Source organism: Rattus rattus, chromosome 9 (genome assembly GCF_011064425.1).
Source record: "Rattus rattus isolate New Zealand chromosome 9, Rrattus_CSIRO_v1, whole genome shotgun sequence".
In the NCBI taxonomy this organism is placed as follows: Eukaryota; Metazoa; Chordata; class Mammalia; order Rodentia; family Muridae; genus Rattus; species Rattus rattus.
Genome location: NC_046162.1, coordinates 30,636,203 through 30,656,691, shown reverse-complemented (window position 1 = coordinate 30,656,691; position 20,489 = coordinate 30,636,203). Strand labels below are relative to the sequence as shown.

At 44.3% G+C, this 20,489-nt stretch overlaps 1 protein-coding gene across 1 annotated transcript in view; it reads left to right on the top strand.

Annotated features, from left to right (window-relative positions):
- The first annotated feature begins 3,810 nt into the window (after positions 1 to 3,810).
- Positions 3,811 to 20,489, top strand: part of Sgcd (sarcoglycan delta) — a 911,604-nt gene continuing 894,925 nt past the window's right edge. The window contains exon 1 of the mRNA XM_032911912.1: positions 3,811 to 4,479. The gene's annotated coding sequence lies outside the window, so the exon portion shown is untranslated. The remainder of the gene's footprint in view (positions 4,480 to 20,489) is intronic.

Below are 20,489 nucleotides of genomic sequence, written 5' to 3'. Positions count from 1 at the left end.
TATGAGAAAGGAGTAGGACAAGGAGATGGAGAGAGTGGGGTATTTAGGATTAATTTCTGAAACATTCTGATCTAAAGTTGACATTATGTTCCTTTCCATAGGTAAAAGAGAGATTAAAAACTCTTCTACGTGGATTTTTTTTAAAAAATAGAGATTTGAATGAAATGAAGTGTGTCAATTTATGAAATGACATATGGATCTGCTACAGCACATGGTCCTTAGCCACTAAATAAACATTATTTATCCCCGCCTTTTGAGGCATTCCATACTCATTCTTCTCGATGATAAGCAGCAACTCCAGCGTCTCTACTGTCCTGTATAACGGGCCTTCAAGACACTCTGTCAGTAAGCCAGGGCTCAAAGCCTAGGTTGATAATTTTTTCTTTTTCTTGCTTTTCTTTTCTTTTAAACCTCTGATAAAAGATCTCAAAACTGACATGAATTCTTTTAAAATGAAGTTTTAAAATGAAGTTCCCCTGAGTTTTGGGGAATGTGGCTGAATTGGTCCAGTGCTGTATCATCACAGTGCGGTAGAACATACATATCTTACCGTCCTAGCACCTAGAAGTTGTGCAGGAATTCAAGGTTAGCCTGGGTTACTTGAAACCTAAAAAGTATATGAAATATAACTAAGAATTGAGGGCCTGGGCTACAGCCTCTATTTCCAACCTCTCACTAAGTGAAACTCTATGGGCCTGTCACTCACTTTTAAGTCATGCTTTTATGGATATTGAATAAATCATAATATTCTTCACTATAAAGGTCTACAGGCTGGTGAATGATAAGAAATCTCCCATGGTATATGTCACACGGCAGGGGAAATAGTGCTTTCAAAAGAAATCATTTTGATTTCAGGAAAGATAACTTACCAGAGATCACTGTACAATCAGAGGGAAAGTGCTTCGTGCCCTATAATTAGACATTATTCTTTCCTTCCTCAGTCAGCAGCTTTGTCCCAGGACGATGGAGAAGTGTAGTTTGAAAATGTCATCCAGGAACTCGTTTGATTCTGCAACTCGTCTGCCTCTTTTCTTTCTCCAAGGATCCTCAGCAGCTCTTAAGCCGCTTTCCTCCAGACTCAAGCCCCCAACCTTCTGAATCCTGTGAAGCAATGAAAGAGAGCTCTGTTGCAAAAATAGTTTCCAGTGGACGCTATAGTGAACATTCAGAACATACAGTGGTTTGACCGGTGATTTCTGTTTTCCTTCTGCCAACAGTCCGTTGAGGATGGTTCTGTGAACAAGAGTTTTGGGTAACTCTTCCCTTCCTTATCTCTCGCCCATTCCAAGCTTTGTCCTCTCCTTCCCTCAGCCTGGCTCCTCCAGGAGTTTTCATCTTTTTTTGACTCCACCAATCTCTCCTTTCCTTGATGACTTGCTTAGCCACCACCTGGTACAGAAACCCTCTGTTAATTTGTGAGTAGCATTTCAAAGATTAAAATGTATCTGAATTTTACCCTCAAAGGATTCATATTCTAGTTGCTTTAATTCTCACATCCACTAGTGTAAGAGATGCGATGCACACATACATAGCCCAAATATAAGGAAGGCAACAGGAATTAATAGATAGATCAATATTTTTTTAAACAAGAAATCACAGGACATTAGTTCATAGGATATTAGGTCATACCAACATTAAAAAAATAAAAAAACCCATAATCCAAATAGAAAATATCAGAGTGAATCAAGGAAACATTGGTTTGTTTTTTCTTTAATTTCAATTTAAATTGTAGGTATGGTGTGTTTGTGTGTATACGAAGGAAAGCAAGGAACAGAGTGGATTGGCATAACAGGAAGTGTTTGATGCTATATGCTTAACTAAAGACTTTGAAACACTGGCTTATGGAAGGGCCACATGAAGACATGATTTTCAGATATATCTAGTGCATATGTCAGTGAGGATCTGGAGTCAACTGGTATATGGGGAGCTGGAGAGTCCCATTTAAGAGGCTGTAGGGGTCCTGTGGCTGCTGGTGGTTCAGGCAGGGGACAGACTGCTAAAGGGAGAGACTATCTCCAGGGAAAGTCCCGGGTAAACTTCCCCTAGCCGTTCCTTTGTGAGTCCAGCACTGTCAAAGACTAATGAGGTAGTAAGGTTTCTTTCCCTGGTTCTGGTTTTTGCTTCAGTTGACTGCCTAGGTACTTTCCAAAGTGCTCTCCTTGTCCAGCTCCGGGTTTGTGGAACTCAAGAGACTACAGACCCAACAATGCAGCTGTGCAAAGTTGTAACACTGTTTCTGAGGGCTGGGCCTCACTTTCTGATTACATTCTTCTAGCCAGTGTCACTGCGATGGGAAGCCAGGTGCTTCCCGTGCAGAGGACCCGGCAGGAAGACTTGTGTTTATTTCTCTTCCACCTGTCACCTTGCAACAGCCTTCCATCACCTGCATCCAGTTAGCTGCCTCACCCTACACTTAGTTTCCTCTGACTGCAGCCCCCCACCCCCATTTTCTGTTCGAATTTAGCCTGTAAGATCTATACTGACCATCCTAGAAGGAAGGTTTCATGCTTTTCTTTTCCTGATCATAATCCTACCTTGGTTTCCATTGCCTGTCGCTTCTCTCTTCTGAATCCACGTCTCTTGGGGGAGTTTGCGCAAAACCCACTTCTTCCAGAAAGCTTCTCTTAAACTTAGGAGGCTTCCCTTCCCTCCTCACCTCTCTTTCACTTCCTTTTACTTACATCTCTTCACAATATTGCTGAGCATACATCGTGTTCCGGACAGGCGACAGAAAAGCAGAGGGTTGGCAAGAGGAAACCGAACTGGGGTCTGACCAAATTGAATGCACAAGACACGGTCAGGTCGTTTGCCTTCTCTGAGCCTGATTTCGTTCTTTATGGTGAAGACTGGAGGAGATGGGCTCCTAAGAAATGCACATGCTGCCCAGTGAACTCTTGTTTTGCTAATTTTGATTCTTTTTAGATCTCATTTTCCATTCCTTCTTTGGTTGCCTTAATTTAATCATGTTTCTTGTTAGCACTAAACTATTACCCATCTTTTGCATTGCCTTCTAATTTTTAAATTCGTCCACAGTTGGTTGGTTTTGTTTTGTGTCTCTTCTCTACTCTTATCAGGAAAGAAGCTGATTTTATGGCTGAAGGAGAGAGGTCCAGGAGGGCCTGACTGAGGTGTTTGAAGAGGCCAGAAGATACCAGACTGGCTGTCATCTACAGAGGCTTGTGGATTCCTCTGGGGTTCTGCTCAGAGTTGGGGCTCTCTAATTATGTGCCAGTTGATTGGAGGGTGTCAGGCCCATCTTGCAAGCCAACTCCCTTCTGTTTGGAAGGAGGCGCCCCTTGGAGTCTGTTGGCTAACGGGAAAAGTGCTTACTCTGGGAGGAAGGCGGGGCAAGCCGGAACAAGCTGTCCCTGGGAACCCGCAGACTCCTCCACTCCTTTTCAGAACCCCATTCTCTTCCAGGGAGACAGAGGGGGTTCCAAGGGACTTGAATATGGCCCCTTCATAGGAGACAGTGGTGGAGACTCTTAGCTGCTCCGGGCCGATCTTGCGGAACGGGGCGCCCCTCCCCTCCCCCAACCCCCTGGGCTTTACTCTGGCTCTCTGCAAAGGGAGGGGACGGCCAGGGAGCCCTGTGCATCTCCCTTCTCCAAGCTGCAGGCGAGGAGCCCCGCGCTCTCGGGAATCTCAGCAGCTTGCCCTCGGCTGCGCGGGGGTACGGGTTGTCCCCGCCGCCCCCACCCGAGGCTCGCCCTCGCTCCCTCTCTCCAGCCCCGCCAGCCGGAGCGCGCACACCGGGGCTCCCGCACGTGGGCGCGCGGGAGGCGGCGGCCGCTGCTGCCCTAGCCTGAGCCCGAGCCGGGTAGATCGCCCTCCATGCTGCGGGAGCCGCGACCGCCTCACGCTCAGCCTCTCGCTCCAGCTGAGCACTGTGAGCTGGCGAAGCAGCGGAGGGGACCAGGACCGTGACGCGAGCAGCGCAGCGGGCTGGAGCGAGCCAGGCTCTGAGCAAAGGGCGCCCGCTTGCCGGGAGCCGGCAGCCTGGCTGGGTCGCTCGCCCTGGGCTCCTGACAGCGCTGAGAGATTCGGGCAGTGCGATGTCGCTGTGCTGCTTCTAGGCGGTGGCCAGGGACGCCTCCTGCAGCTGCTTTGCTGGCACCCGCAGCCCCCAATTCCCTTCCACCCGCAAGTCCTCCGATCGCTCCCGGAGGACGCGCCTGGCCACACTGGGAGAAGCGGGCGCCAAGTCTGAAGTCTGTTCCCAGCACCACCAACTTCCCCGGGAGCCCCTCGGCCCGCTGCAGCCTGCGCCAGCCCCGGGAGCGATGCGCCCCCAGCCGGGCGGCGCGCCCTCTGCCAACTCGCCACCCATGGGATCCACTGCCCTCGGCCGCCCCGCTCCCAGCGCGTAGCTCAAGCCGCGCGGCCCAGGAGAGGAGTGAGACACTAAAGGGTTTCGCTGCCCCTGCGTGCACATCTGACTGCTGAGAACCCTTACAAGAGAAACATCCACATTTGAGGGTGAGTAGCCCGCTGGTGATGGTGTCCTTTCCCCGCAAATAGCAGTTTGCAGAGATGCGGGGCAGACGCCAGAAAGTTGAGTCTCTTGCACTTATCCTGGGATTGGTGGCGAACAAAACATTGGTTCCTTAGCCCGATTACCTTCTTTACTGAAACCACAGAGGAGTACTCTTCCCAAGGAGAAACGGAGCTTTTGAGAACAGGTCACTCACTGTTCCCCATTAACGGGCCATTTGGGTCTTTTCAGCCTGCCCGCGCGCGTTCAGTAAGCACCCTGCGTAAGCGCTTGGAGATCAGCTGCTGCTGGGGCGCGCTGGGAGATGATGGGAAACCCCCAGTCTCTAGGAAGACACTAAGTGCACTTCGTGAAAGAGAAATTACTGCTGGAATATTAAGAGAGGATGTGGGGAAAAGAGACTGGAGTTGCACAGGAAAGGGACAAAGAAGATGCGAGGGAGGCTTAGAAGGGTCAGAAGAGGTGGTTGGAGGAAGAGACATGAGTGAAATTTACTTCTTGCTACTGGGTCGAGCAACCAGGGTACTTCTAACAGGATGAAGGTTTGCAGCAGGCTGACACAGGGCGGGCCAACCTAGACCAACAACAGGTGGCTTAAGCATGCTTCTTGTAGTTGGGTTCCTGGAGGGAAACCACTCGCTCTCCCAAGGGGCCCTGGCTGGCCCTACCACTTGCATGATAGCATCTGAACGTGGGCAAGAAAATGGGATTTCTGAGTTCCAGCCCAATTTGGGCTGTGGGAGGCATCCAAATGCCTCCTGGAGGAAAACAGCAGCTCCTTTGTGTGTCTGCCTGAGGTTTCAACATACAAGCAACTGAGGGGCCTTTCAGCTGGGCTACGTGGACTTGTCTGGTCCTTGGACTTGAGCCCCGGCTTTGGCTTTCTCCCTTGGTCCCTGGTGGTGGGTATTCTCCTTCCCGAGGCTGGGCTGTGAGAGGGAGGGAGGGGAGGGAGGGAGAGGGGAGAGAGAGAGAGAGAGAGAGAGAGAGAGAGAGAGAGAGAGAGAGAGAGAGAGAGAGAGAACATGCATGCGAGCATCCCTGCATCCCTGCTGCCTAGACTTAGGCTAGAGTATGTTTGAGCCTTTCCTTATTCTCCTGAAACCACCATTCTTCTGGTTTTCCCAGTGTAAGGTGCTGATAGCACCCACAGCAGCATTTGCTGACGGTGTGCAGTGGCTCAATTTGAGCTAGCCCGCATGTAGTGTAGGATCACCCACCCGGGACACCATGAACTTTGGAAAGGCAACAACTAGAGTGGAAGGTGAGGGTGGAAACCAGAAGAGGATGACAGGGTGCCTATACTCCTATGTGTCTGGAGGGGGCATCATTCAGAGCCTGCACCCACACTGGGTTCTCGGGTTTTGCTTGTGTTCTGAGGATGTAGGCTGGCTGGCTTTGAGACGGATGAAGATTTAAGAAGGAAAAGCCACACTTATACACATTTAGTGGCCTCTGCCACCAGGTTTCAGTGAGGCATTTGAACCCTAGAATAAAGTGGCAGGCATTCCAAAGTGCAAAAGAACCCTCAAGCATTTGCACAAGGGCCCATGGTTCCCCTCCTGGAGTGTTTTGGCTTTAGGGCTCTTTGCCCTTGCTGTCTCTGTAACTGCCTCCGAATTTCAGCAGCTAGTCCAAGTTTAGTTTCCCACCAGGTGAAAGCTCTCCACACTCTAGGTCTCCGGCAGGGGATTGCTCATATGGATTAAATAATGAGGTCTCAGGCTTGACTTTTAGCATATGCTTGCTGATTCTCATGGGGCCCATGTCTTGTCAGGGGCACAGGGGCTTCCACATTCGATGTGGATCCTGGCAGTGGGCTGTCAAAAGGATGAAAGGGCAGTGACATATTGTGTATGATAAGGAGATGCAGGTATAAGGCAGAAAGACGTAAAGCCAGAGAGAAGTAGAGAGAAAGATAGCTATAATGAGAGAGCCCTGAGAGCAGGTGCAAGTGCAAGAGGATGGGGGCAGATGTAGAGACAGAGACAGAGAGAACACAAAGTCATAGGACAGCAGGATCAATTACTAGAGAGGGATAAAGGAAAGGAAGGGGGAAGGAAATGTTAGGCAGGAATGGAAGACAAGAATGTAGAGGAGAAAAGAATAGAATGGGAACACAGAGGGTGAGACATCCAGGTGAGAAAACGGAGGCGACATAGGTGTTGGCCACTTTGTGCTTTTAGTCTCTAATTTATATTAGCCACACTACCATTTTAAGGAAGGTAGGATAGCCCAGATCTTTTAGTAGCCAGCCTTGGCTATTGTGCTTTCTTGGGACTATATGGATAATTCTGAAATAATTAGGAACATAGCTGCAGAAAGGATGTCCAGGGTACAAGGAAACTAGATTCTTGGAAAATGCACAGATGTGCAAATACCTTGTCTTCCCTGGCCCCTCCTCCCAGGATAATGTAAACTCGCAGGACAGGAGAATGGGAGCACAGGAATTTGACCACCTATCTTTACCACTGGTGATTTGCCCCTCATTCAGAGAGTAGAGCCTCCACCAGCCATGGGAACCACTCCCATGGGACCATAATCAAGCGGAGATAGGATTTTCAAATTTAATGAGTATGCTAGTTGATTCTGAAGAGGGTCATCACTGGACTACATTTGAAAAACCCAATGTAGACCTCGAAACGCCCTTCTCTAATTTCTTCCTGTATTTGTTCCTTGGAGATGCAATTAACACATCCTTCTTATATCATATCCTCCCTAGAAAAGCTCATTTCTTGGGAATATCTCTTCATAAAAGGACAAGCCCAGGGAATCACTCATCCAGGGTTACCTTTCCATGAGCCTCATTAATCACAGGGACTCTAGGGGACAGCAGACTGGCTCCTCTGGTTGACCTTCCTGGGTTGTTTGCAACTAAGGGATACTGGATAGTCAGCAGGGCCTCATTCTGGCCATTCTTTATACACAAAAGAACCCAATGCCCTGGGCACTGTTATTACCATTTGCATTTCATGGTCTGAGGAGTCTGAGACTTGGTGACATTATGTAACTTTTTCTAGAGAAACCTATCTTTATCTGTGGTCCACTTAGAAGGCAGAATGGCTGAAGCTTGAGGCCAGGTTTGGTTGACGTAAGCCTGAGGTCTCCACTTCGTATCAGTCTAGCTCCTACCCCATTCACACTTAATGGAGTCGGTTTAGAGACCTGCCTAGGCTCTCCTAGATGAAAGGATGCTGAAGAAATTGAGGTAGGCTATGCCAGAAAGCCATAACCATCAACTGCTAAACGGAGACTTGTACCCAAGTCTCTAGAGTTTCCAGTTTCTCTAGCTTACCATTAATGACTGTGTGTGGCACTGAGCACCAAGGTCATATATGCCTCTTAGTCAAAATGTAAGTAAGTTCCTGGACCCTCCTAGAGGCTCACTGAATTAAAACATTAGGGCAGAGAGCCCAGAAATCTGTATTTTTAGTCCATGCCCCAAGCCTACATCTGCACAGCACCATTTGCCCCAGTTATTTGAAGCTCTTGGATTCACACATTGTGGAGCCCTTCCAGACAGCTTCAGGAGAACCTCAGGCCCTCCTGCCTCCAGCGAATTTAAATATACAAATCAGTGGACTAAATGGCAGTGACAGCTCTTTTTGAGAAGTGCCATAAACACGTGGATCTTCGTTACATTTGTGTTTTATTTTTCCTTGTACCTGCTTGGAAAGCTTACCAGTGTTAGCATTTATATTCCTATTTGACCCAAAATGATGTCAAGAGCGAGTCCAAGGTAGCACTGTGTTAGAAGCATCAGGCTGTCTCCCACGTTAGTATGTCTAATTTTGCTCTGAGAAAGAAGCATCCATCAACAGGCTTCCCATTCCCTCTGAGCAGAGCACCGTCTCACTCTGCAGGTAAAAAAGGAGCCATCACCCACACTGTCTCTCCCTGGCCCACTTAAATTGCTTTCTCGGTGACCTCAACATCTTTTCTGTTCCATTGAAATATGGCCAAAGGTGCCAGACATCTTGTCCGACAAACTATTCTGTCATCTCTCCCCTTTCAGGTCCAAATTTATCTTTTGAATCTGTTGCTTTTAACCCTGACCTCCTATTCAAGGGTAGTAATTGAGCCTTGGGTGACTGCGATAAGTGACCATGTGGTACGTGTATTTTGGATGACGGTAGTCATTTGCGAAGAGAATGCAAAGCAGAGAATCATTTCTATTTACAGTGTCTGCATCCTTAATATGCTGGCATTCGTTTTTCTGTTTGAGTGCTGAAAATTTGAGGAGGTATGCAAGGCAGTGGAGAAATCAAAGGTAGCTAATGCTTGAGTATGGACAACTCGGGGCAAAGCCCATCTTCAGCTTGCTTGGTAGTACTACCTTGTCTTGTTTACTTAACTTTGCCAAAACTTATATTTCATCTGGAAGCTGAGACATTGCAAACTGCCAGGCTTTACCCTACTATGTGGCTCAGGCTCTCCAGCGAAGCTCTGATCCCTCTCTAGCTAGTATTGCCAGGCTCCAAGTGAACGTCAGTGGATTGGCAGACTCTAGTTAACCCAGGGTAAAAGTGCCAGGCAAGAGCTTAAGCAACTTGTCTGTGCTATGCACATCTAAAACTCTGAGCTTGCATCTGTCTGAACTCACCCACCTTCGTGGCTCTGATAGAAAGGGTTTGCACTATCCTTAAGTTTGAAGGCTAAGCGTCGATTCACGTTTTCACGAAACCCATGGTGGAGACTGTCCAATAGAGCAGTGGAAATCGATTGAGATGTTTGGATTCTCCTTAAGTGGTTAAATTGTCTCCAAATAGTTGTTTTGGGTTCCAAAGAGTTGCCAGGGATTAGTTCCCCACTGTTATTTCTTGGCTGAATTATTATCAAAGCAAGAATATTCCTTATATGGGGAACTCTGCTGCAATTCCCCCCAGGATTGGATTTTGTCTGCAAAGTAGTACCCACTGAAATGGTAGTGTGCTTCTTTGTATCTGGTACTGAGTCTCTATAAAAATTCACTTACCTACTTACTGGAAGTTGTTCTGGCAGATGCAGGGCCATGTCTGGCATGCAGAAGGTGTTAAAAAAAAATACTTGAATGGCTAAATGAATTTGGGCTAATTCTATGTGGCCTAGAAAAAGAAGTGTCTGTTGTCCTTTATGCACTAAAAGAAGATGAATTGGAACAACTGGAATCCAAACACAGTGTATCCCAGGAGGCAACCCTCTTTACCTAGGGGAATCAGGGGTAGGTGGGGTTGGGGGAGGGGTGGGAATAATAGTGTCAGTAGCTGGTGATTAACTGCTGTGGTAGCTTTGGGCAAGCTCCATTTTGATGTTGCTTAAGATGTAATTAGAAGGGACTTTCTGATTTATAAGTTAATGTGATTTTATCTGTACTTTTAATTAGTTTCTCAGAAAGACACTTTTGTTTCTGAGCTCAAAAAAGTTTTTAGAAATTAATCGACTGCTGGAATGATAGCAAGTTTAGAGATGATCTGGTCTCAGCAGCTAGAAGGAGCAAGGAAAAAGAAAATAAAGATAAACAACCCAAGGCTCAGGGAAGGGAAGGAGCTTGCCTGAGGCTGCTCAGCAAGGTAGCCTCAGACTCAGTGTGAGAGTCCGGTGCTTCCTGGCTGCAGTCCCAGGACTCTTAATGGACCACTGAGAATGACTAACACATCTATGGCCAGCTGCTCGCTTGCACTGACTGTGTGCATGTGCGCGCTGCAGTCCATACAGCCTGCTCCCTGCAAAATTCTTAGATCCTCTCTGTGGAGAAAGGATTGAGCAAAACAGTTCTAAAGGGCTTTCCTGATGTAGACTTCAAGTGTTGAAGAGGCTCACGGGAGACCTTCTTGGCAGGTACTGTGTTAGTGAGGCCTTACGGGGTTGTTGCAGTTATAATGTACAAGAAAGGAGCAGGGGCAGGGACCTTCCCATGGTGGTATGTGTGATGATGCTCGAACAATGGGAGATTTGTGGGTATTCTTTGTCAATCTCCTGGTACTTGGTCTTAGATGGGAAGTCAGTACTTGGAACCTTTCTCTCTACCTGTAGGATGCTGTGGAGTAGGACTAAGTGAATCTGCTTCATTGCATCCTCAGATACAGAAAGGTGTGCAGTGTGCTGGGACATTTGTTAACACAGAGGTCTTGATCACATGGTGTCAATATTATGGAGACAGTAAGACACAGATCATTGATGCGATATATTGTGGATGATCCTCTGAAAACATTATAATCAATGCTGACAAGGCAGAGGATATATCTCATCCCAGAACCTCCTATGCATCCCGAAAGGCTCTCCACACTAACTCACAGTAACTTCAGGGGACTGCAATTATTCAAGGGGAGGAGGCACACATAGAAATTTTCCTTGCCTTTCCACCCTAATCAATCTACAGTTTTAGTGCAATTTTTGAGTTGATACATAAGTGTTAGCAGCAAGGGATTATCACCTTTCTGCATCCTTACTAACACAAAAAAAATTCTTTACTATCTTGTATAGATAGTTCCCTAACATCCTTCCGTTCTTTAAGGGCTAATTCTTCTGGATTTAATTTAACATCCTCTCTGGTCTTAGGTGGAAACGTAAAGTCTCCTAAGTGGAATATTATAACCATCTGGACCTAGCATCTCGCCCCACTTCTTCACAGAGGCCTTTTAGCGGGCACTGAAGATAAATTTTACCTGCACCGTCAGCACCAGCTGCCGCAGCTCCCACTGCTGGTACTTCCATCACGTCTTGAGTACTTTGTCTGCCAACGTGGTTCTAAACTCTTCGTGTGTATTTTCCTTTTGATATCATATGCCAAGCAACATAATTTTTAAGAATGTGTATGAAGATTAACAATACATATAGAGGCTGAGGCGATGGCTCACTTGGTAAAGTGCTTGATGCATAGGCACAAGGACCCGAGTTCAGATCCCCAGCACCCACGTAAAAGACCAGACATGGTGAAGTTTATCTGAATCTCTGTTTGGAGAGTCAATAGACAGGTAAGGGGTTATGCTGGCTAATCACTCTAGCTTGTAGGTAAGGTCCAAATTCAGTGAGAAGACGTTCTATCAAAGAGTAAGATGGGGAAGTGAAAGATGATACACACATTGCCCTCTGGCTTCCATATGTATGTACACGTGTAGCCCCATCCCCAAGGAGAGAGAGCACAGATATAATATGGATCATTTTATATCAAAGTGCTATAATTTTTCAGAAGAAAAATTGTGATTGTTAGTCAGAACTGCATGTAATGACAACACAGAGGACTTGTGGCATCTCTCTTCTTTACCTTTGTCCCCCAAAATAAACTCTTGAGTTGGGGTAGTAAACACAAAGGAAACAGCCCGAGAGATTTTTTTCCAGGCAGGAGAAAGTTGACTTGTGTTTAATCCTCACTGCTGTAACCAGAAGGGCAAGTATTTAAATCCAAAGTTTAAGTATTCCAAGGTCACTAGCTCATATTGTTTCCATTTCTCAGTAATCTACCATCTTTAAAGGAGCCCAGAGTCTGCCTTCTCCCATGGCTTTCAGACATCTGTGATATATATTGTGAGGCATATTTTATTATTTAGTATATACCCACCCCCAGAAATGTTAACTGATGTCCTTAGAGTAGGCTATGTACTATGTGAACTTTCCTTCTCTGTTCTCTTAACAGTAGACATATAAGACATCTACAGATATGATAAAAAGTCAACAAATATTTACCATGGCTAGGGATCATATTATAAATTCTAGTCCAGTCCATGTTTTAAAATGCCCCTATGACCTAAGAACTTGTTGGCATGACTATGTTATTCGGTTTGTGTCACTGTGACAAACTACCCAAGAAAACCCAATTACAAAAAGCAAAAGGTTATTTTGGCTTATGGTTTCTATATATGGCTATATAGTCCTTGACTGGTTGGCCCTTTGGCTTTTGAGCCTATGATGGAGGTCAGGGGATGCAGCAAAAGATGTTCTCCTCAGGACCAAGATGTGAAAGAGACAGGTCTTTTCATTTCTCCACTGTAGGATTTAATGTAATGATTTAACTTGCTTGAAGTAGGTCCCTCCTCTTAGCTATCAGTACCTGCCAAAGGAGCTATGTTCTTGGGGCTTATCTACTAATACATGGGGCTTTGGAGAAGATTTCAGATGAAAGCTGATCTGTGTTTTGGAATGCATTGTCATCCCATGGTGTGGACTTCTGCAGGTGGAAGGAGAAAGTGAAACCCTAAAGGGGAGTCCCCTCTTCATTGTTCCAGATCACCTGACACGGTAGGGACGGAGGGACGGAGGCGGTGTTAGAATCAAATGCTACCTCATACCTATGAAGGACAGCATTCTTCTAGCTATTAATCACCTTCAGTTTGACAGATTGCTTTCATTGATTGCTCACATATCCATCCTTTGACTTGGGCATACTCTCCTAATGTGTAGTTTCTTTTAAAGAGTTAATATTTGATACATGGGCTTCCATGCATAGGTTTGTTCGTTTTTGTTGTTGTTGCTGTTCCTGTAGCTGAATGTCACACACTGGAGAATTTGTAGATAACAAGTTTATTTAAGTTACAGTTCAGAGCCCATCTGTCTAAAAGCATCACCCAGAGTACTTGGTCTGTGTTCTTTTTGTGTTTTATTATTATAATGGGCATCATATGACAAGAGAGTGAACAAGACCCCTTAGTAAAGTATAGAATAGATTTTTTTTCACCCAGTCACTTTCCAGAGATCTCATGTTTCATCACTAAGGCACTGGGGAATAAGTTTCAAAAGAGAAAATTGGGATACATTTAAAGACTGTATTTTTTGTTTATTTTTTCTTTTTATTGTTGAAAATAGATTCTTTCTTATACAATACAATCTGACTATGGTTTCCCTTCCTCTATTCCCCCACAAGTTTGTCTCTAATTCCTCTCCCATACACGTCTACACCTTTTCTGTCTCTCATTAGAAAACAAACAGGTTACTAAGACATAATAAATAAAATAAAATATAAGTTAAAGCAAAGATTACCACATTGAAATTGGACAAAACAAACAGTTGGAAGGGGAGGCGGCTCAAGAGAGGACATAGAAGCAGAGACCTACTTGTTTTCACATTTAGAGATTTCATAAAAACGAAACTGGAAGACATAATATGTGTACACAGACAGACAGACAGACAGACAGACAGACAGACAGACACACACACACACTCACACACACACACACACACACACACACACATACACACAGGACAGGAGCCACCATAGGGTAAAAAGGGAAAAGAATGAACAATAAATAAAATAAAATGATATCGAATTCTTAAAACTTTATAAAGTGTCTGGTAGGACATTGCGAGATAAGGAATCTCTAGTTATGCCGTGGAATTCATTTTCTGATGTCCCTTTAGTGCTGGGCATGCTACCTACCTTTAAGAATAGTTTGTTTCTCCAGTGAGATTCCCTTGGAGGAAACTAAAATTTCATTTGTAAGTGGGTATATATGTTAGGTTTCTTCTGGGTTAGGAATGGAGGCACGTGTCCACGAATCATTTCAGCTCTAGGACCCCATCTGATGCAGACCAATGAAGACCTCGTGCATGCCGCTTCAATTTCTACGAGTTCATATGACCTTTGACCCTGTTGATTTAGAGGGTGTGTGTGTGTGTGTGTGTGTGTGTGTGTGTGTGTGTGTGTGTCTGTAGTGTGTGTTTTATGCATATTCCCTGGCTCTTCTGCAGCATTCGCTGAGCTTTGTGGGGAAGGATTTAGTGGAGACATCCCATTTAATACTGGAAGTTCTCTCTGCATAATGCCAGGCTGTGGGTCTCTGTATTCGTTCCCATCTGTTGCAGGAGAAAGCTTCTCTGACGATGGTTGAACAAGAATTTGATCGCAATTGTCTTTCTGTGTCAGGGGTATCTCACTCAGAACGATTATTTTTTTCTAGTTACATTTTTTTTCCATGTGGAAAGGTTTAACGAGAGAAGAAGAGTAGAAGAGGAGAGGAGTAGAGGCTGATCATGAGCACATGGAGGGAAGGGGGGAGGGGAATGGGGAGAGAAGGGACAGAGGGGAAGAGGGGAAAAGGGAAAGAACAAGGACCAAGAACTCTAGTTCCATTTATTTACATGAAATGTGGTACACTTGCACAATGAAATACTACTCAGCCATATAAAAATGAATGTTACAAGCCATCTTGAGAAATTATGTCATCCTGAGTATCATCTCTGAGATTCTTGTGCCAAAGCATATAGTTGCCGGAAAATAACTAGAATGAGTGCTTTAAAACAGATGTTACAACTTTGACTGCCATATTGGGTCCTGTGGTCCTGGGTTATTGACAGCACAGGATGTAATGAGATGCTCTGTTTGCCTTTATGGTGGGTCTGGTATGATAGGCTATTATTACTTCCTTTTAGAGTTATTTTTATTGTTTGAAAAATTTAAACATGTATATGATGTATCTCAATGTATCTAATTCCACTCCTCACCTATCTAACCTTGGGACTCTCCTCTAACACATATCCTTCCCAACTTGTCTACCTCCTCTTTCAAAATTATAACTCACTGCTGGCAGTTAGTGCTGCCCTTGTGCATAGGCTGTTTGTGTAGGTGTCATTCACTTGGGCATAGGACACCAACTGGTGGCCTCAATCCCAAAGTGATGTAACCTCCCTTCCCCAGGAGCTAGCAACTACTCAGCTAGAAGTGGAGCCTTAATAGACCCTTGTCCAATCATGTTGGGTTTTTCAACTTGCCTGGGCATGAGTTGCTCTGCTAGTAACTGTAGGTGCAGTGAGCTAAAGACACGCGTAAAGACCACGCCCTGTCCAGTGGAGAGCATTTCAAGCACACTCCTCCACTCTCCCTGTGCCTTGGTGTATGTGTGAGGGGTGGCTTTGTAGATGGACTGTGCATTCTGCCTCGGTCTCTGTGAATTCACATGAGCTTTAATTCTGTTGATTTGAAGACCCTTGTTACCTTGTTACTCCATCCTCTCTCTTACACTCCCCCCACTCACCCTTCCTTCGTCCACAGGGCTCACTGAACCCTGAGGAGAGGGATTTGATGGAGACACTCTGCTTAGGACTGAGCCTTCCCTGTTTTCTCACTCTCTGCTTAATGTCTGCCTGCGGGTCTCTGTATTTTGACCCTCTGCTTCAGGAGGAAGCTTCTCCGCTGCTGGCTATTATGCGTGTTTTTGTGTGTCTGTGCTGTGTGATTGCAGGTGCCTGTGGAGGTCAGCATTGGCTTAAGCCAGAACAAATTGAGGACAGTAAACAGTTGTAACTGAGCCTTCAGCGGGATCCTGCCTAGCAGGTTATCTGCTGAGAGAGCTTTCCATGTGGAAGGGAGAGTGAGCAGAGAGGCGGATGCTATGCTCTCTGCCTCACGCTTGAGACCCTACAGGGGAAGAGTGCTGAAGAGCATGCAGACCCCAGGGGGTCACAGTGGGGCAGAGGAGAGCTGTGCGATAAACACAGCACCCTCCAGCATCTGAACTGCCCAGGCCTCACTCTGGATTGGATTAGTAAAGAAGCTTACATGGCTATTACTTTTTTTTTTAAATGCATTTCTATTACTGAATTCAGTATTTTTCTGTGAAAATCGTTCGCCCATTAATCCTGCTGAGATTATAAGAATCATTGAAATGTACTTAGTGAATAAGCACATGAAGAATCATGTATGTCTGAAGAAAGGCATGAGACCTGATCATGGTAGCCTCCAAGTGTAAGATAATAGCAGGGATCGGGGTGGCTTCATGGAGGCTACTGGGCAGAGCACTCAATGGAAGTGGGTTTTCAATCAGCGAGAATTTCTGTACCGACTAAAGTAAGGGGGAATTATACTTCTTATTGAAAGTTATAGGTCATTACCATTTTAAAACCAGTTTGTTTGATCAAAGCAGGAGGCTGAAATTACACAGCATGGAGAATTAACAGGCTCTCCCCATCCCACTTATAGAACCTTCTCCTATGATTTTCCCAGCATTCCCTCTACTCCTCACAAATAGAGAACTAAAGGGAGACTGAACACACATTCTGGAAGTGCGTTAATCTATTTTTGTTGAATAAAATATATACCCTTAGTAGCAAAGGCAGATCTTAAATCCTACCAAGACTTCCATTTCAGACATGATGGAGAATGCTAGATATATGTGTCACATGCCACTTAATTTCAGGAAAATATGTTGGATGATATTTATGTGTGCATTTCTTTCTGTTAAAGACAACCACGGCAATGAAAAATACTATCTGGCAGTTCTCTTTCAGCTGTACGCATCACTCAGAGTGGAATCCTTTTTGCACTCAAATTGGGCCTGCCAGCTCTAAAGAGGGCAGTTGAGATAATATGATAAACTGGCCCATGCGTCCAATCTTAGCTCATCAAGGCTGTGTCAGAGCTGACATTTCCGTACAGTGTGACTTGATGCTCTGATTACAAATTGGTCTTGAGCAGCCAGAGGCTTTGTAATTGCGTTCTCTGAGGGATTGAGCTTGTATCATTAGGTATGTTTTGGTTTTGAAACCCAGAGGAAGAAATATGTTCCTGATTCCATTCTCTTGTTTCAGAATGTAACGAAACTAACACTCATCCAGAAAGGGATGTAACTTATTATATGCAAAATTAGGGTTTTTTTTTTAAATCTTCCTTTGAGGCAATGTTGATAACATTTTTCATCTTTCTTTGGTGTCAGAGGTTTTAAATAACTTCATTTATTTTAAGGAGAGTGAAGTTGAGGGTGTATGGTGCATGTGTAATGTGCATAAAGCCCTAGGTTTTGTCCTTGCCACCATATTCCCCCAGTGTGGTGTCACAGGTTTACAATCCCAGTGAAGCCAAGGGATTTGGCAGCTCAACAACATCTTCCACTCCACAGTGAGTTCCAGGCCAGTCTAGGAGACACAAGATGCTGTCTCAAAAATACAACAAAATATTAACATAAGAATGTTGTGTTTATAGTTCTTAACATTTATTTTATTCTAATAAGGAGATGAATCATATTTGAGAAGGAAAAATGGATAATTCTATAACATTAATTAAATAACTCTTTAAAAAATAAAATTAAATAGTAATTCTTTTTGAAAATGTATTTATTATTTTGTGTGTTTATATGTTACCGTGTACGTGATGTTTGTGTGTATGTGGGCATGTACACTCTGTGTGCTAACACATGTATTCTGTGGTGGCATATATGCAGGGATGAGAGAGTACCTCTTGAGACTCAGTTCTCTTCTGCCTTTTCATGGGTCCTGGGGATGTAATTCAGGTTTTCAGGCTTATGTGGCAAGTTGTTCTACTCACTGAGTCATCTCACCAGTCATTATTTCATAATTCTATGTTTAATTTAGTTTTGTAAACTTTATCCATTGGGTATGATATTAGCCATGATTTTTGATCAATGACCTTTTATGCTTTGGGTCCTGGGGAATTCCTCTAGAGATTCTGGAAAAAGTATATACTGTCAGAGAGGATCAAGACTAATAAATATTGTATGTAATTAAGACTTAAAGTATTAATATATGTTTGAAACTGAATTTATTGGGAATCCGTGGGTGAAGTTATCAGCCCTGTTTGAAGAAAAACAAACTAGTTTTACGTTCAGATACCACCACAGTCAAGGCAGAACATTTTGCCTTTGGCTATCACATACCAAGTGACAAGTTCTCTAGCAGACACTCGAGGGATGTCTTACAATTCAGTCCTAGCATAGTCATGTACTACAGACTCTGCCCTAACAGGATCTCAGCCCTGACCTCATTCAAATCTGCAAGTGTGCATGATCAGGTTATGACCCATGCTCTAGATCTCTCTTTAAGTTCAAGTCATCTGCCATAGTAATGTGTGTGTGTGTGTATGTGTGTGTGTGTGTGTGTGTGTGTGTGTGTGTGTGTGACGCATATGCGCAATGCATACCTGCACCCCCTGACACACATGAATGAAACCCATTCACTGGTTTATCGTAAATATCCTAGATTCCAGAGGGTGTAGGTGAGCCAATGAACATACAGGTGAAAGGGCTATATTTGATTAGGTCCAATGAGCACACAGGGTTTCTGCTCTTTCTCTCTGGGGGCCACCCTCAAAGTGCCTACTCTTGTTCAGCAGTACAGGATCATTAGAACTAGTGCTTTAGGGCATCTTTATTTCATAGCAAAGGATAATAAAGTCACCGATCATTGGGAGTCAATTTACATTTTAGCCTTTCTACCTTCAGAGTTGAGAGGTACAGGATTAAATGTTCGACCTCTAGAAGCTGGTTTAACTCTCTGACCTCTAGTCCCTAGCTGATGTTATCGAGAAGCCCAATAAGCATTATTGCTCCAGAGACTAGATTCTGGAATTATACCTGATGCTTTTATCATACAGGGAATCATGAAGGTACTAAGAGTCCTGCATATGTAAAATATATTTTCCTAGCGTATCTGTCTATGGGGATTTATAAGCTTTTTCTCACACTACAAGGCAAAGAACATGTATTGAGTAGAGTAGTGGATTTGGGGACATTGCCAGCTCCACTGAAGATCTACCCTTGAGTGGCATGATGAAAAGTTTTCTATCACTCTGGATGCAGCAATTGAACTCATGCCACTGAAAATTCAATGTGATTATCTGTGCTTTCCGTGTCAGTATATTGCAATTATCTGGATCACAGGTAATTCTGCCCTTCTCATTGCTAGATTTAGAGGAACAAGGGGAAATTTTCATCCAAATTACTTTAACACTTAAATAAAAACCTTGAAACCTTTAACTAAAACCCAAATGGAGGGGTGCTGAGCCAGTAGCAACCAAGAAAGATGAAAATCATTCAGACTACCATGCAACCATCTATTCATGCCAGCCTTGAGCAGGCTAAGGCCAGGCACCCTGAACCCAAGTCTGAAACAAGGCCAAGCAACCCTAGCTCAGTGACTTCTGACTTCGAGCAAAAGAAGTCACAAATCTCTCTCTCTCTCCGGAAAACACCCCCTGGATAGGCTGCTATCAATCCCATGGGTGCATATGTAAAAGGAGAGTTCACAATCAAAATTGGCAAAGATATGCAAGAAAGGCATCTATTATCCTTTAGAAATATCAGAAAGAAAGCCAAGCAGAAAGCAAAGTTGAGCTTCTGAGAATTTCCAGTACGATACTTAGCAGATTTAGAACAGAAAGTAGCCGTATATGAATGTTTAAAGAAGGAACAAAAGGTAATTCTTTAGAATGGGAGCCTCACAGAAGACCATATGAAATGCTTATGAATATTTTATAAAGAGGTAGATTCTATAACTTTTCAAAAGAAACTGTCAATAGAATAAAGAACTTAATGGGTAGATGAACAGCACCGCAGAACTGAAGTTATAGGGAAATAGAATTACTCCAGAATTCTGCACCCAGACAGGAATTTAATCTAAGAGGGATGCTGAGAAGAGGATAAAGACCTTCAAGCTGTCTCAGATGGTAAAGCTACTAGCCTTTGAGCCTGATTACCTGATTCTAATCCCTTTCTTTACTCTACTTGGTGGAAGGACAGAACCAGTTCCCACAAATTGGCTGAAGACCTTCACAAGAAAGTCATAGAAATGATTCTTGCACCTCACATAAACAATAAATGAATAAATGTAAAATTTACTCTTTAAGTTAGGAGAGAGGCTAAATCGAAAAGTTCTGTAAGTCCCAGATATGCAACTGTGATATGGGAAAAGACACAGTGTTTAGTAGTGGCTGAGGGTTTCCTGAAATGAACGATGTTTATCTACAAGTACAGGGAGTGCAATTAGTATAACTAAAACATGGAGTCCATTTATAGACATACTGTAAAGAAATTGAAATGTGGGTCATAGATAGAAGGTCTGGAGAGCATCCAAAGAGCAGAAGACCACTCACCAAGGACCCCTAAATAATACAGTAACATCTTCAGTGACCTGAATAACACCCTCAAAGTTGTAAAGGAAAGTAAACATTGCCCTGTAATTGTTTTGCTGTCCACAGTAAGAAGAAAACAAAACATATCATGGACAGAGAGGACCTCACCCACAACACATTTAGGGAAAACACTAACAACAAGATAGGTAACCCTAGAGTAGGCTA